Source organism: Lissotriton vulgaris, chromosome 10 (genome assembly GCF_964263255.1).
Source record: "Lissotriton vulgaris chromosome 10, aLisVul1.2, whole genome shotgun sequence".
NCBI classification, from domain to species: Eukaryota; Metazoa; Chordata; class Amphibia; order Caudata; family Salamandridae; genus Lissotriton; species Lissotriton vulgaris.
Window position 1 is genome coordinate 766,179,369 of NC_141698.1, and position 17,276 is coordinate 766,196,644.

Genomic DNA, 17,276 nt, shown 5'->3' on the forward strand with positions numbered 1-17,276 from the left:
GCCTCTGCAATGTTCCTGAACTTCGAATTGTACCATGTCTGTTTGAAAACACGGACCATTGCGTCTCTCCCTATGTGTGTGTCTCCATGTATCAGTCTGGCCATAGGAGCAATCATGCTGTCTGGTAACACAGGCATACCATCACTACAGACAATGACACCATCTTTATTCCTTGGTCGACAACCAGATTTTTTCCATCTCTCCTTTTCCTCTGGTTCTGCTGCCTTTTGCAACCCTTTCAGTTCCTCCCAAGTTGATACATCCTCAAACACCATAAGTTGGCAGCTGTTTCCGACTCCCCCCAAATTGATATTCAATGACATTTTATGTCTTGCACAATGTTGGGCTACTTGGTCAGCATATCTGTTTCCGGCTGTCACATCGTCATTGCCAGATTTGTGAGCAGCACACTTGACCACTGCCAATGCTTTTGGTAACTGGATTGCTTCCAATAGGTTCTGTACCACTTTTCCATTTCTGATAGGGGTACCCGAGGAAGTCATAAATTCTCTTTGCAGCCACAATTGGCCGAAGTCATGCACAACCCCGTAACCATACTCTCTATCGGTGTATATGGTTACTCTTTTGTGTTTCCCATTTTTACAGGCTATTGCCAATGCAACCAATTCGGCTACTTGTGCAGACTTTATTCCAAATAGGTAGGATGCTTCTACTGTCTTTTCTAGAGTACACACGGCATAGGCAGCACTTAGACCTCCATCCTCATGTCTTAAACATGAGCCATCTACAAAATACTCAAAATCTTCTATAGGCAGGGGCGTTTCCTTGATATCTGGGCGTGGTTTTGTGCTAAATTCAGTTAGGTCAATGCAATTATGCTCGACCTCTTCTTTGACTTCTGCAACCAGTGTATCTGGTAAGAGAGTTGCTGGATTCAGTATATTACATCTAGTGATGGTTACATTTGCTGCACCCACCAGGATTCTTTCATACTTAGTCAGCCGACTAGGTGTGAGGTACTGAGTCTTGGTTCGGGTCAGTAGGATTACAACTGCATGTAGGACATATACGGTTACCGGATGTCCCATGACAATGGATTCATTTTGGTTAAGACTCATGCAAGTTGCAGCTACTGCTTTCAGACATCCAGGCAATCCAGCAGCCACTGGATCTAAGGTAGCAGAAAAATATGCCACTGGTCGTCTAGTCAGGCCATGAATTGGAGTTAAGACTGAAAGTGCACAATTGTCTCGTGTTTCACAAAACAGGGCAAAGTCTTTTGAATAGTCAGGCATTCCCAATGCAGGAGCTGTGCATAGACAGTCTCGCAATTTCACAAAAGATGTCATGCTTTCATCATCCCATTCCACTGGATCTTTTGCTCCTTTCTTTGTCATTTTTATTAATGGCTTTGCTAGGACTGCAAATCCCACAGTCCACTGCCTACAGTATCCTACTACTCCAAGAAACAATCTGATTTCCTTCTAAATATTTGGTACAGAACTGTAATTTGTCTGGTGATACTTTATGTCCTCCTTTACCTAAATGATTCAACAATGCAATGGTATCAGTAACGCAGTCTTTCCGACTTTTAGACGCCACCAAGAGGTCGTCTATGTACTGGACCAAAACTGATTCTTCAGGTAAGACTAATGATTCAAGGCATCTTTTCAAAATCTGATTGAAAATCAAAGGACTCTCTGTGTACCCTTGAGGAACACGATTCCAGACGTAGACATGACTGTCGAATTCAAATGAGAAAAGAAATTTGCTGTCTGGATGTAATGGGATCGAAAAGAATGCGTGACATAAATCAATGACGGTAAACCATCCAGCATTCCATGGAATTTGGTACAAAATCACTGCAGGGTTTGGTACAATAGGACAGCAAGGGACAACAATTTTGTTTACCTTGCGCAGGTCCTGCACTACCCTGTACTTCCCACTAGGCTTTTTGATTCCAATTATGAGTGAATTACAAGGACTGCTCATTACTTCTTGTATGATGTTTGCTTCTAGCAATCTTTTTATTTCAATGGCAACTCCTGCTTTCACTTCTGCACTCATTTTATACTGCTTGGTATTTGGGTAAACTGCACTTGCTTTTATGGCTATTTGAATCGGGTGTACATTTGCCATTAATCCTACATCTTTTCCAGTGAAATCCCACACCTCTGGTTTCACTGTCTGTTGGAGCTCTTCAGGTAAGTCTTGTATTGTCAATTTCTTAATTTCCGAGTCGGGCCTTATTAACATTATTTTGTAAAGTCCATCTTCATCTGGGGTCTGAATTTCGACCCCTTTTGGTGTGCAAAAAATGGTACAGTTCATTTTGCACAGCAAATCACGTCCCAGTAAGTTCACAGGACTAGAATCACAGACGACAAATCTGTGGATCTCTTTAAATTTCCCTATTGAAATTTCCATTGGTTCAGTTACTGGGGTACTAATTATTTGGTTTGACACACCCACTACTTGGATTGCTTCTCCCGAGAGGGGTAGGTTTGGAACGTCTGCTGTTCTCACAGTAGAACGGGTAGCACCAGTGTCCAACAGAAAGGTGACGTCATTTCCTTCAACCTTTCCTTCAATGTATGGCCCTGTCTGGTCTACCAGTAAGGAGGCACCAAGTATGCACTCCTCGTCCTACGCCCTCAGGCCCCGTCAGTAAGGTTCATCACAGAGAAATGTATCATTCAACAGGAATTGCGAAGTTGCTGCATTTCTATCCTCCCTTCCTTCCCATACCTCGACCTCCTCATTCTGCTGAGCTTTGCTCCTATAATTAGGCCTAGGTGCACGAGGCAACTGATTCTGTTTTACCTGTTGCTGGGTCTTTCCTGGCCCCTCTTTCTGCACCTGTAGATTTAAATCATTAATTTGCACATTACCATTCTGTAGCATGGGACACCCGTCTCTCCAGTGCCCTATCTGACCGCACCCGTGACAGGGGAATTTCTTCCTGGCTTCCTCTCGGCTCATTTTTACTCGGGGTTTCCCTCCTCCCCCAGGGCCTGTATTCGCGGTATTATTATTCATTTTACCTAACTGCTTTTCTTGTTGCTCTGCTAATTTTACTTGTGCCCACATGACTTTTTCTTTTAATGCTTTCCGTTTATTTTCCATCTCATCTTCACAATACTTGGCGTATTTCAGGACCTCATCTATAGGTTTTCCTTGCCAACAGATTTTACTGTCTCTAATCCACTGCGAGATTTCAGGTCTCAATCCCAACACGAATCGATAAATGAAATGGGTAATATCCTTCATTTCAATGTTATCGATGCCACTGTAGGTTTTGAACACCTATAACAATCGTTCATAATATGAATGTACAGTTTCATCACGATTTTGGGTAGTTCTATCTATGCGGGTCCAATCGGTTTCTTTGGCAGGCACCTTTCCTTTCAGGTGCAGTATCACCTGGTCGTATTTCCTGATTACATCTGCGGAGGGGGCTCCTGTCCTCGGGTCTCGGGGGTACTCTTCGCTTGGCCAATCAACAGCAATTTTACATTCTGTCCATAGGTCTACGGGAACTACAATGTCAAAGAACCCATGTAGGTCTTTCAGGAGGCATTTTTGGACTTTTATAAACCTCTCAACCTGTCTGTACCACTCTACAGGTTTTTCTCGTAATTTCGGGAAATCATTTGTAAATGACACAATGTCCTGTCGGGACCATGAAACATGTACATATTTCCCACCTGGTTCTTCTCTCATAGGATACAAAGTCTCTACCTTCTCAACTTCTTTTAGGACATACTCAGAAGTCATTTGTTTGGACTTACTGTCTTCATTTTTCTTTGCCCATCTGGATTTCCATTTTTCTAAATCTCCCCATTTCTGTAATAGATTCAGCAATTCTCTTATCTGCACCTTTTCCCTGACACATTCATGTTTTCTAAATCCTTGTCAGAAAATTCTGCTCTGTAAGGTTTTTGCAACACTTTGGATCTGCTGACATCTTTTCCCATATTAGCTGCTGTGTCCATTAGTTTCTCATGGAACACTCTGGTGTTTCTGGTAATGCTCTTACATATAAACAGCAACTCTTCCTCACTAAGGGTGTTCAATCTGTCTAGTCCCACGTTTCCAGCCATTAGTTCTTCCAACTCTATACTTAGCTTGTAAATATCTAATGGTTTGGGCTGAGGAGTTTCTTTTTCCAATTCTCGGGTCCATCGATCTATTTCTTCCGGAGTCACTACTGTGGCGCTTCGAGTACCTGAAGCTGTTTCTATCAGGATTTCCTTTGCACTCGTCTGAGTTCTCGTCCGTGGTACACTGCTTTCTGGTTCTCTTATGGGCAGATCCATCAGGGAGATCACAGATTCGCATTCACTTGCCTGATCATCAACTATGAGAGGCTCTTTTCTGGGCTGTGCTACAGCTGGTGTAATAACTGGAGTTTTTGGACTAGCCTGTCTATCCCCATAAAGAGGAACAACTGGACCAATAGTTACTGGAATTGTCAGAGCTTCAGGACTGGAATTTAACTGGGATATTGTCTGAATGAGTTCATTTCGCTGTTTAATTAGGGCTTCCTTTTCTCGTTTGTGTAAAACTTTTTCAATTGATGTGTCATGTATTACTTGTGGAACCAAAGGAGGGTACAGTCTCGGGGCAGTTGGGACTGTCATACCTGATCTCTCATCACCGAATGGTCTATAATTTGGGACAGTTGTATCAGGCCTGCAAAATCCCTCTTTACTATTAGGCCTATTACCTATACCTGCTGTATCTGTTTCACTAGCCCTTCTACTTCTAGGATGTCTGAAGAATGGGGTTTTCGAGCTCAGGGACCTAGACTCCTCATCATAGGGTGGTGGATTTTTCATAAATAAATCCTCCAGGTATTCATCTTCCGAATCACCCGTAGTCATTAAGTGTCGGGTTTTCTCTGTCCTATTTCCTCCTACGGGTTCGTCTACAGGAAATACTGGAAATAGTCCCTCGACCATCATATTCTGTCTCCACTGTTTCATCTTTTTCTCTTTTGTCTCTCTCTGCATTTTCGGGTACCATTTTCTTACTCCCTGTCTGTCTCGTTCCAAGGCCTCAATCTCCCATTCTTCTAAAGCCTCATATTGCGTCAATCCTAGTCTAGGGTGTAAGTCACACATTTGAGTCCTCAAATTAAACAGAATTCTACTATTAAAGGTACCATCTAGGGGAAATGCTAAGATTTCATCGTCTTTGTTATACTTTACCCAATTTTCCAACCATACACAAGTATGATACCCTTTGTCAAACATCATAAATGATGCGGGAGTATTAGGTGGTGGAATAATTACACCTTCTCTAGTTTTGATGGGCTTGTCTTTCTTGAAATAATTATTGACTTTGTCTGCGAAAGTCATTTTCCTCTTGCTTCCGTACATATTGTAAGGTCTGCCTCTTAGCATCTGATCCTTACGGAAACCAAAGTGTTGTGGATCAGGTAAAAATTTGGGATACCACATATACTTCGTAACTAGGATTTTCGTATTAAACTACGTATTTTGTTTACAAATCCTTTTCCAATGCTAGCGCGTCTTCCAGTTTTTCAATCACCAATCAACACTATGATTACAAATATTTTCGACCAATGGGTGCGCGGCCTTTTCGCGAGACGCGGTCTCACGCTCCGGCACTCACCCCTCCTTTACAAATACCAGCTCCGTTACACACCCGCTGTTTCAACCAATACCAGTGCGGCACAGCGTGACGCCAGCGCAGCTCCGCGACCGACTCCCTACTTCACAAGGTAACGGAACTTTGAATTTTTCTTAAAGTGCAAGTGCTCAGTTTAGTTTACAACGTATAACATTCGTCACTGTACTAGACTGTCTAAAAGGAAAGATTTGTTTTACTGCAAGTAAACCTTTTCTGTCTACTTTTCATACACTACGGATAGACCCTCCTGCCTATCCTTCACACAAGCATTAGAGAACCTGTTACTACTTTGACTCATCCACTCTTTCCGGGATATATACTAAGTCTAAAGTTTCACCAGTGAACTCCTTTGCTATCACTCAAGCTCCGATGAACCTACTACTTCTTCCTCGTGTGACCCTTACTAGGTAATATCACAACTGAAGTTTCATCAGCGAACTCGTTGCTGTCATTCATTCAATTATTCATTCAGAAAACCCTAATTAGCGCTTCTAGTTTTGCCTAACCATGCACTAATCTTCCTCACAGCCAGTGACCTCTCTGCGGAGTGGATTCTACTCACCACCCGCTATTCTATCCCCTGGGGAATTTCCAGACAACATATAACAGTCACTAACAATTGGTTAATAAACACTTAATATAGCGGCATTTCATAAAATATAATTTCAAAACAATTTCAAAATATTTTAAAGCAATAATTTTTACAGCAGATCGATCTTAAGGAGAAAAATAATTGTTAACAGCACATTTAAATTTTCACGGTTTATCAATAATTAGTCCATCTACCTATCTTAACTAGTCCTAACCATTCTACTGCTACCAGTAAATTACTGATAGAGCGCGCAGGTCACCCAACTCTGATTTTACAAATTATGCACACTTGGGCCCATAACGTATTTATTACTATATTTCATAATTCGGATAACCTACTCACTACTATCAGTAATCCTTGTTCTATACTATTTATTTCCGTGTACCTTACTTACCAAATCCTTGTCACAGGTACTTATGATCACGATAGATCAGGAGCTAGCAGGGGTAGGAAGATAACACCAAACTAATACCATGTACATTTGTAAAATGTTTGTACTTTTGTAATAACCACAAACACAAGGAGTTTTCAAAGCTTTATCCTATCATCATTTTCTTCATATGCCATGAGCATGAAATTTACACAGATCAGACTATCAATAACAAAGATCAGAAATATTGTGTAGCTATGAATCAAAGTAAGAATCATCTATAAATTGAAGAATAAGGGAGGGAAAATAAGGAACAAGCTATTCAGTCTAACAGATTTTCACAACGTCACTAAGGGTGGGTAAAGAGAAAGGGAACACACTAAGAAATGCTGGATTTGAATATACTAATCGAATTAGAAGAAAAAACGATACTTTCCAAGATGTACTTATTTTCTATAGTGAGGGTAAGAGTGGAACATACTAGATATATAAACAGTTCAGTGTTTGACTAAAGGTAGGGAAAAGATATGGAACATGCTAGAAAATACTTTACATGAGAGTCAAATGTCAGAGAAAATTCTCATAGGCAAGTTTGCTTTATTTAAGACGAGAGAGAGAGAAAAGATTTAGATAGACAAACACCCACACAGAGATTATATTTACCTAGGACAGAAAGAGACTAACCCTGGCCACGGGTCAGTTGGAAAAGGGGGGAAAGCACCCTCAAGGACTTAAGATGCCATTAGGCGAGCAGGTACAGCTCATGGACAGTCAGGACAGGACAACCTCAGGATTCGGATCAGGACTGGGCTCACCAAACGGTACGACCAACACCTGCAGCTTTGGATGCAACGCCTGCGCTACGCCCTCTTTGCAAGGAATCTTCCAATAACCCCGATTGGGTTCTCGAATCTCCCAGCAAAGTGCTTCGCCAGCATTTAAGGTTTCTCCACCCCAGACTGAATTTGTGGAAATTACAGACAGAGTGCTCCGCAGTTCTCTGTATCAATCACCTATAGAGTTCGTAGGGTCAGTGACAGGTCAGCTATTCAGACAAGTCGGACAATTTCTCTAGCTAAACCTAAGCTAGTTATACTGTTTTCGGGTCAGTGTACCACCCACAAATGTTGCAAGTGAAAGGATCCCCAACTTCGGATTGGACAAGAGAGGTGGTTAGGTCATGACACCACCTATAATTTCAACTTTCCCATACTAAATATTCAATTTTCGAACCCACCCCTTACATTCCAGTTCCCATGGCATAGAAATTCAGAAAACAATAGCACACACATTACAACACTACAATGTAACAAGTGCAGGTATGAGTTTTGAGTCTTCTCGCTGGGGCGCAGGTCTCTTTCCCAGGAGCATCTTGGCTTCGGCAGCCAGCTGGCTGAGTTCCACTACTGCAAGACTCGCTTTTTCTTCATCACGTGATTAGTACCACACGGGCTTCAAAGATGGAAGGGCGCACCTCTCCCAGGCCCGCAAAGATCGATACATGAAAAGTAAGCGAAAACAATTTAGAAACACAGAAAAAATGAATACACTGTATACCATGATTGGCTATACTACATCCCTTACTTTATAATAGCTATAGCATTAAGAGTTAAGCAGAACGAAACGGCTTGAGCAAAAGCAGCAATGCAAGCGAAAAGCATGTGAGAAACAAAGCGGCCACTTTAGCTGTACTGCGCATGAGCGACAAGTTCCCTCCAGAACTGCGAGTGTGTCACATCACATGGGTATGACCGACGCATGCGCAGACTAGAATCCCGCATAGCAGCGACCATTTTAGGTGCAAGCGTAGTTAATAGGCAAGCGTCACTGGGACACCCCCGTGTAGTGTAAAAGTGCAATATTAATAAGACAAAACGTGTTGGTTATGACGTCAAAGTTATTCGAGGTTCATGAATATGAGCAAGTCGAGTAACATGCGAATCCTTGCTCAATCACCATCACAATCAAAGCTTATTGTTCCAGACTCATATAAGTAGCAGCTACTGGTTTAAGCAGCCAGGTAATGCTGAAGCCACAGGATCCAGAGTAGCAGAAAATTATGCTACTGGACGTCGCCTTAATCCATACCTTTGAGTCAAAACTGAAAGTGCACAACCTTCCTCTCTCACAACAGAACAGTGCAAATTATTTCGTGTAATCAGGCATGCCTAAGGCAGAGGCCTCACACAGACTATTTCGCAACTGCACAAAGGCTTCCACGCACTCATCATTCCAGGCAATCTGATCTTTTGCTCTTTTTCCTGTTAACTGAATCAATGGTTTTGCCAGCAGGGAAAACCCAACTATTCACACAGCCTACAGTACCCAACTACTCCGAGAAACATTCTCATCTCCTTTTGCGTCTGAGGAAGTTGCATTTGCTTGATTATTTTTATTCTTCCTGGGTTCAGTTTTCTAACTCACCTTTTCTATTTTATGCCCTAAGTATCTAAGTTCTTGTTGACAGAACTGTAATTTTTCTGGAGATACCTTCTGTCCTCCTTCGGTGAAATGGTTCAGTAATGCAGTTGTCAGTGGCACAATCTTCTTTCTCTTGATTTTGATGCCACCAGTAGGTCATCAATGTACTGAACCAGGACTGATTCTCTGGGCATGACCAATGTTTCTAGACACTTTTTCAGGATTTGATTAAAAATCGAGGGGCTCTCTGTATACCCTTGAGGAACTCGGCACCATGCCAAGACACAGTCTTTGAACCTAAAGGCGAACAAATACAGGCTGTCTGGGTGGAAAGGAATAGAGAAAAAGGCTTGGCATAAATCAATTACTGTAAACCAGCCTGCATTCCAGGGTATTTGATAAAGAATCGCTGCTGGATTTGGCACTACTGGGCAACAAGGCACTACAATTTTGTTTATCTTTCGCAAATCCTGCATTATCCTGTATTTTCTGCTAGGCTTTTTAAGTCCTATTATTGGCGAATTACAAGGACTAATCATTATTTCTTTTAAAATGCCTTACTTAATCATCCAATCGATTTCTGGAGCAACTCCTGCTTTCACTTCTGGACTCATTTTATACTGTTGTGTGTTTGGATAAACTGCACCTTCTTTCACTTTCACTTTTATTGGATCTACATTTGACATTAGCCCAATTTATTTTCCTGTAAAATTCCACACTTCTGGAGTCACTGTTTGTTCTCAACTCTTCTGGTAATTCATTTTCAGTTATCAAAGAATACATCTCATCTACTTCAGTGCCTTGCTTAGCAAGCATCATTTTGTATAGAACATCCTCATCAGGGGTTTGGAAAGCGACGCCATCTGGTGTACAATAGATTGTGCAATTCATTCTTCCCAACAGATTTACTGGACTGGAATCGCAAACTACAAACCGGTGCATATCTTTAAAAGTTCCAGTATGTACTTCTATTGGTTTTGTGATCAGGGTTTTAATCTGTTAATTCAACACTCCTAAAACTTGGATGGTTTCTCTCGAGAGGGGTAGGTTTGGGATGTCTGCTGTTCTCACAATAGACCAGGTAGCACCAGTATCCAATAGAAAAGTGATATCACTATTATCCACTTTCCCATCAATAAATGGACCTGACTGAACTACCGGCAAGGATGCGCCAAGAACGCACTCCTCTTCCTCCCACTCGGGCACCACCATTGCACATAATCCTCTTCATCATTATCATTCTGTAAACAATAATGTATAACCACAGAATTTTTCTTACCACTTTCGCCCTGAAATCCGGCGTTCGCACTGTGTCTTTTTAGGATTCACAAAGTTTGGCATACGAGCTGGTGGCACCCAATACTGTGGAGTAACTACTTGCTGCGGCTGATTCATACCCACTTCATTCTGCATCTGTGGATTTAAATTTTGATTTAGCCCATTATTATTATGAACGCTCTTACACTGGTTTTTCCAATGTCCAAGCTATCTGCACGCATGACAAGGAAACTTCTACTTCACTTCCACTCTATCCATTCGTCCCCTTACTCAAAAACCATTCGTCACTTCATCATTCTGATTCTGCTCTTTCACTTGATTTATCAGTCTCTGTATTTAATTTATTCTGCTACTGTTTTGCCAATTTTACTTGTGCCCACATCATTTTCTCTTAAAGCTTTCTACGCCTTGACTCACTGTCATCTCCGCAATATTTGGCATACTTCAATGTGTCATTTATCGTCGTGCTCTACCAGCACAACATGTGCTGCTGAATCATCTGACTAATCTCCGTTTTCAGATCATGCACAAGCCAATACACAAAATGTCACATATCCTTAGCACCAATATCCTCAAAACCACTATACTGCTAAAACACCTATAGTAATCGCTCCTACTATGCATGTACATATTCATTTGGCTCTTGAGTTTTTCTATCTATCTTTAACCAATCTGTTTCTTTAGGAGGGATTTTCCCTTTCAGGAAAGTAATTACTTGGTGATATTTTTTCATCGCCTCCTCTGAGGGTGCTCCTGTTTTCAAGTCTCTAGCATACTCTTCATTTGGCCAATCAACTGTGATCTTACACTCTGTCCACAAGTCAGCAGGTACTACGATATCAAACAAACCATTCAGATCCTTCAACAGAACCATCAAAACTTTCACAAATCTTTCAACCTGTTTGTACCATTCTACTGGTTTCTCTCTCAACCTAGGGAAATCGTTTGTAAATGACAAAATACCCTGTCTGCTCTATGGAGCATGAACATATCCACCCCCAGGAACCTCTCTCATGGGTCACAATCTTTCTGATTTTTTTTTTTTTAACAAGAATGCCGATGATGCTCCCTTTGCTTGTGCTTCCTCCTTCTTTCTTGTCCACCTAGTCTTCCACTTGTCAATGTCTCCCCACTTCTGCTACTCTGTAACTTCATTAACTCTTTTGTCTGTAATCTTTTACCAGACTCATTCATATTCTCCAAATCCTTTTCAGTAAATTCCACTCGATATGGTTTCTGTATTAATTCTGATCTCCTTCTACTCCAATCTCTGAAGCAAGTTCCGCCAATCTCTCATGAAACAATTTTGCATTCCTAGTTATACTCCTACATATAAACAACTCATCATCATTATAAAGATTCAACTTTTCTATTCCCACGTTTCCAGTTATCATCTCTTCCAATTTCACTTTCAATCTGTAGATATCTAAGATCATTGGTGTTGAGCTTTGTTTTTCTATTCCCTGTGCCCACCTCTCTAAATCTTCTGGAGTGACCACTGTTGAGCTTCTAGTTTCCAAAGGTACCATGGACCCATTTTCGGCGGAGAGGCAAGATGGCGGCCGCCTTAGCGGCCGGTGCAGAGAGCTTACGGCGAGGATGCCAGCCAGCCAGTATGGAATCCTGAATCCTTGACAAACACTAAACGCGTAGCCCATTAGTAAACTACCAGTACCTGGTAACACGAAGGGAAGCAGAACTGAGGTGGAGTGAAGCGGAGAGATATGCGGCAGACCCTCGCTCAGATCGGGTCCTCGAGACGGCATCTGTGGGCTGTACTGCGGGCGTTGGAAGCTGTCTTCCCCAGCTGCTTCGAGCCGAAAGGTGGGCGGAGTCAGCGGCATCAGCGGCTTTGGAAACAGCAGCGAAGCTCAACCCGGTGCAGGCAGAGGTGGGGTAGAAAGCAAGAATCCTGCTGTCCCGAGTGTGGTTGCAGTTGGGCAGAATACAATCAGCAGAGGCAGCACGGAAGTGCAATGGCGCCCAAACAGAACCCCAGCTCCAAAACCGGCAACGCAAGGAAAAAAGCACAGAAAGACGAGGAGGAGGCAGAAATTACAGAACAGCAAAGAAAGAGACAGCAGGGTGCCCCCAAAACCCGTTTGGCTACAGCTACTGTTTTGGATCTATTAGTAAAGGCCGGTAAGGAGAAGGGGCAGAGGGATCCAGATGAAAGTACACCTGAGGTTGATCATAATACATCAGAGAGCCCAGCTACATCCCTCCCTACGCAAGTATTGGGGGAAGGAGCGCCCAAGGAAGTAGGCTGTTTAAAAGAGAAATTGCCTAGCTGCATAGAAAATGCGGCGATATTGTGTGAAGTGGGGGTTAAACCGGCCAGAATAGAAGAAATCCTTGGTATTGTAGAAATGCTGTCAGAACCCCCAGAGTCTGGATTTGAAGATAAGGTTGATGGGGCAATGGCGGGAGGTACTGGTGATAAGGAGAGTGAGCCCAGTGAGGCTTTCTTCTCGGTCTCCGGGGGAGAGTGGTCTGAAGAGGATGAAGAGCATAGCTCATGCGAGGAGACAGATACCGACCTCGAGAACAACTTGCCAGCAACTACTATGAAAGTTAAACAGACTGCTAGGGGGCAAGATCAAGAACAAAAAGAGTTAATTTGGGATCACTCCTCCGCCCAGCCCTTAATAGGAAGCCCCTTAATGGAACAGACACAACTTTCCCTGTTAGAATCCATTCATCAAGAAATATTGGCACACAGAGAGGAGACGCGGCAGGATAGCAGGAAATCGCAGGCGGCGGTGAGGAAGATGCAGGGAGTGGTGCGGAAACTCTCTAAAGCAATTGCTACTACTGGGGATAGAATGACTAATCTCGAGGAGCGTGTAGTGGTAGCTGAAACTGAGGTTGCGGGGGCTGTTTCTAAGGTGGATGCTCAATGCGCTCAGGTGTCGGATATCCAGTGGAAGCTGGAAGAGTTGGAAAACAGGCTTAGAAGAAACAATCTGAGAGTTTTGGGTGTTCCGAAGGGGACCGAAGGAAACGACATAAGAGGTTACATGATCAAATTATTTCAGCCAACCTTTCCAGAGCTATCTAGTTGGGATTGGCCAAAAGAGCTACAAAGAGTTCATCGCTTTCCCTTCAATTTAAGAAGGAACCCAAAAGAGGGCGATAAGCCCAGGGCAGTTTTGATTTTTCTGGGTAACTTTGTCCTTTGACAGGCAATTGCGGATAAGGCGAGACCTGATGCCAAGAGAAATGTAGACGGGGTGTCATTTTTTGTCCGCCCAGACTTTTGCCACGTGACCGTGGAAAGACGCTGGCGCCTTAGAGGGAGGATAAAACCCTTTCAGGATAAGAAACTTCAAGCCTATTTGATCAATCCTGCACAGTTAAAAGTGATTAATGATGGGAAAACGCTGTACTTTTCCTCCGAAGTAAAAGCTAAAGAGTATCTAGATAGTTTGGGCAAATAGAACATTTAATTTGTCAACCTATAAAAAGGCTTAATGTGTTAACAGGGTTAACTCAATGTATCTCTAGATGTATCTCTTGATTGCTGGTAAGGGTTCGTAGTGTGCAATGTATTCAATGTATTTTCTTTCTTCTTTTTTGTATTTCTTTGGCTTTGAAGTTAAAAGATGGTACACTTTAATTGTCCTCGCCGTAAACTTTGCAATTCCATCACATGCACAGACTAGCTCTGTGCGTCTCACAGCGTGGGGGGCGGGGGGTAGAGGTGTTGGTTTGGGGTGCAGGGGGGAAGGGTGGGTGGGCAGGGGTTGGTGGAGGGGTAGGTGTAGCAGGCTAAAAATCGAAAATGGGAATATAAAATGCACTAATGTTTTGATGGGTATGTCCGGACGAGAAAAGCAGATAACTAAAAACATTAAGCGACAGGACCTACAGGGTAGTCAAATCAAAAAATATGATGGCAAACTGTAGTATTTGTACAATAAACGTGGGTGGTCTAAATGACTGGAGAAAGAGACAAAGACTGGCCCACTTTGTTAAATTTAATAAGATTGATGTACTTTGTCTCCAGGAGACTCATCTTCCTTGGGCGAAGAGGCACCTTCTGTTCTAGTTGGTCACTTGCTCCTCACAAACTACAACGATTAGGGGGGTCGCTGTATTGGTTAGGAAATCTTTGGGCAAGGCTAAACGAGTGAAGGCAGATAGTCATGGGAGATGGGTTATTTTAGACCTGGAAATGGGTCTAACACTATGTGCAATTTACGGCTCTAATGGAGATGACCCGGAGATTTTTGACTTTTTGCAGATAGTTAGCTGGCTGGTCAGGACCTTTAATAGTTTGTGGTGATCTAAATATTTCGGCCAATTGGGATGAGAACTCAAAATATGCTGGTCGGAAACCTAGAGTGTTCAGGGCGATTAAGGCACTTATGAGCTCATTGGCATTAGTTGATGTTTGGGGCACTAAAAACCCACAAAATTCTGGTTTTACATACTTTTCGAATCCAGCCCAGAAACACTCTAAATTGGATTATATATTTATCTCCTCATCCGAAATCAATAGAGTCACCATTACTAGGCTACCAATGGTGTTGTCTGACCACAATCCTTTGGTAATCCAGTATAAAATGAGCGGGTTCAAAAGATCAAAACCTTCTTGGACTTTTGAGAGAAGACTATTGGCGGATCATAGGTTTGTAGCCCACTTAAAGCTTTGGTCTGAAGCTTTTTTCGATGCCAATAAATTTAGTGCCTCTCGGAATATAGTTTGGGAATCCTTCAAAGCAGCTTTGAGAGGTGAGACCATTAGTTTTTCAGCTAAAATGGAAACAGAAGATAGAGTGGAAGAATCCAAACTACTCGAGAGACTATCGGATATAGAAGAAGAACATGTTAAGATTATAGCATTTGGTGGAGATGGAAGCATTAGTTATAATACCCTCTCTGCTACTAAGGCAGAATTACAGAAATTGATCACACAAAAGGCATTAGGGGAGTATCAAGCTACAAGGGCCAACCGTTATAAAACAGGCGAACATGGGGGTAGAGCCCTCGCTCTCCGCCTGAGACAAGAGAGGTCCAAAAATGCAAACTCGAAGATTGTGGATAATGGTAACGAATATACAGAAACTAATGATATTTTACATGCCTTTAGAGACTTCTATCAAAGACTTTACGAAGAGGAGAATAGAGATAGTGAACAACAGGATATTATTGAAGATCAAGGACTGCTTCTAGATACATTATTACAAGAAGAACTAGATAAAGACATCACCCAATTGGAGGTTATATCTGCTTTACATGAGCTGGCCTCGGGGAAGGCAGCAGGACCCGACGGCATTCCTCTAGAAGTCTATAAGAGTATAGAATCCGAAATTAGTATCCTACTTGTAGATCTCTTTAATGGTATAGTATGCTCAGGTCAAACCCCAGACTCATGGAAGGAGACTAATATTATCATTTTCCATAAAAAAGGGAAACCTAGTGAGAACCCGGGGTCATATAGACCTATCTCGCTGATTACCTCGGACAACAAGCTTTACTCGAAGATCTGGGCTAGGAGGTTGGGCAGGATCATAGGCGGTCTTGTTTCCCCTTGGCAGCATGGGTTTGTCCCCGGACGTGGCACAACGGATCACACCAGCAGAGCTATAGCTCTATTTGATGCCCATGCGGCTACGGGAGGGGAGATGGCCATGATCCTGTTGGACGCAGAGAAGGCATTTGACCGGGTGGTCTGGAGTTATCTGTGGGATATTTTAGCAGGAAGAGGGTTTGGACAGAAAATCATTATGGCACTAAGGGCGATGTATCAAGATCCAGTCGCCAGTGTGACGGTAATGGAGGAGAAATCGACCTTGTTTCCTATAAAGAGGGGAACCCGTCAGGGATGCCCGTGCTCTCTGATCCTCTTCTCCCTATATATTGATCCGCTAATCCAGGCTATACTAGGATGTCCAAGGTTAAGACCTGTAATCTTTAATGGGTATGAAAAAAAAGTTCTAGCTTACGCGGACGACATTGCGGTGTTCTCCTCTGAGCCTCAGCAGGCAATAGAAGTCTTGTCAGATTTGACGAAAAAATTTGGCGCTAGGTCTGGATACTTATTAAATGAATCTAAGACCCAGATCATTTGCACAAAAAAGATCGTGAAGGTTGATCCCAGATTTGTAGAAGCAGCAGTTTATCTTGGGGTGACAATTAATGCCTCGGTTGAGAAAATTGTGGAGGAAAATTATACCCCACTTATCAAATCAATTAAATCTGAGCTGAAAAGGTGGGATGGGCTGCATTTGTCCTTGATTGGGAGGGTTAACGCAGTCAAAATGACAATGTTCCCTAAGATTTTGTATCTATTTCTGGAGGAGAAAATTATTGCAAATCTAGAATCAATTTCCATTAAATTTATCTGGCAATTTGGGAAGATAAGACGATCCACCAATCTGCTGTCCCTCCCGAAAGATAGTGGAGGTCTGGCTCTCCCTGATTTAAAGATTAATCATTGGACTTTTCTGCTGACACAAATGACAGTGCTCTTCCAGTCTGAGACATATGGCAACAACCTAACTGTAGAAATAGAATGTCCTCCTCCCATAATTAAATTACTGTTAGGCAGAAAGGCACAGGGGCTAATGTTATGTGAAACTAATCGTAAATTCTTCAAGAAGGCAAGATATAAGATTATTGATGGTGTCTGGAGAGTTTGGACGGCCTGTAGAAAGCACTGCAACATCCCAAAAAACAATCCATATTTACATATTTATAGATCCAGCCTCCTCTCAGCAATCGAAGCTGACAGGACCCTTAGAATATGGGGAGAGCTGGGTATTAAAACTCTGGGGCAATTAATGGATGGAGAGGGAGTAGTAAGTTTTGATATTGTACAAAGCAGATATGGAATCCCAGGTAATCACTGGTTTGTTTATACACAAATAATTCGTATAATGAAGGCTCAGAGACCAGAATTGTTACCTCCTGATGTCTGTCCCTTATTGGAGGCGCTTACTAGAGGGTGCAGCAAAATTAAGATCATATATAATCTTCTTATATCGGAGA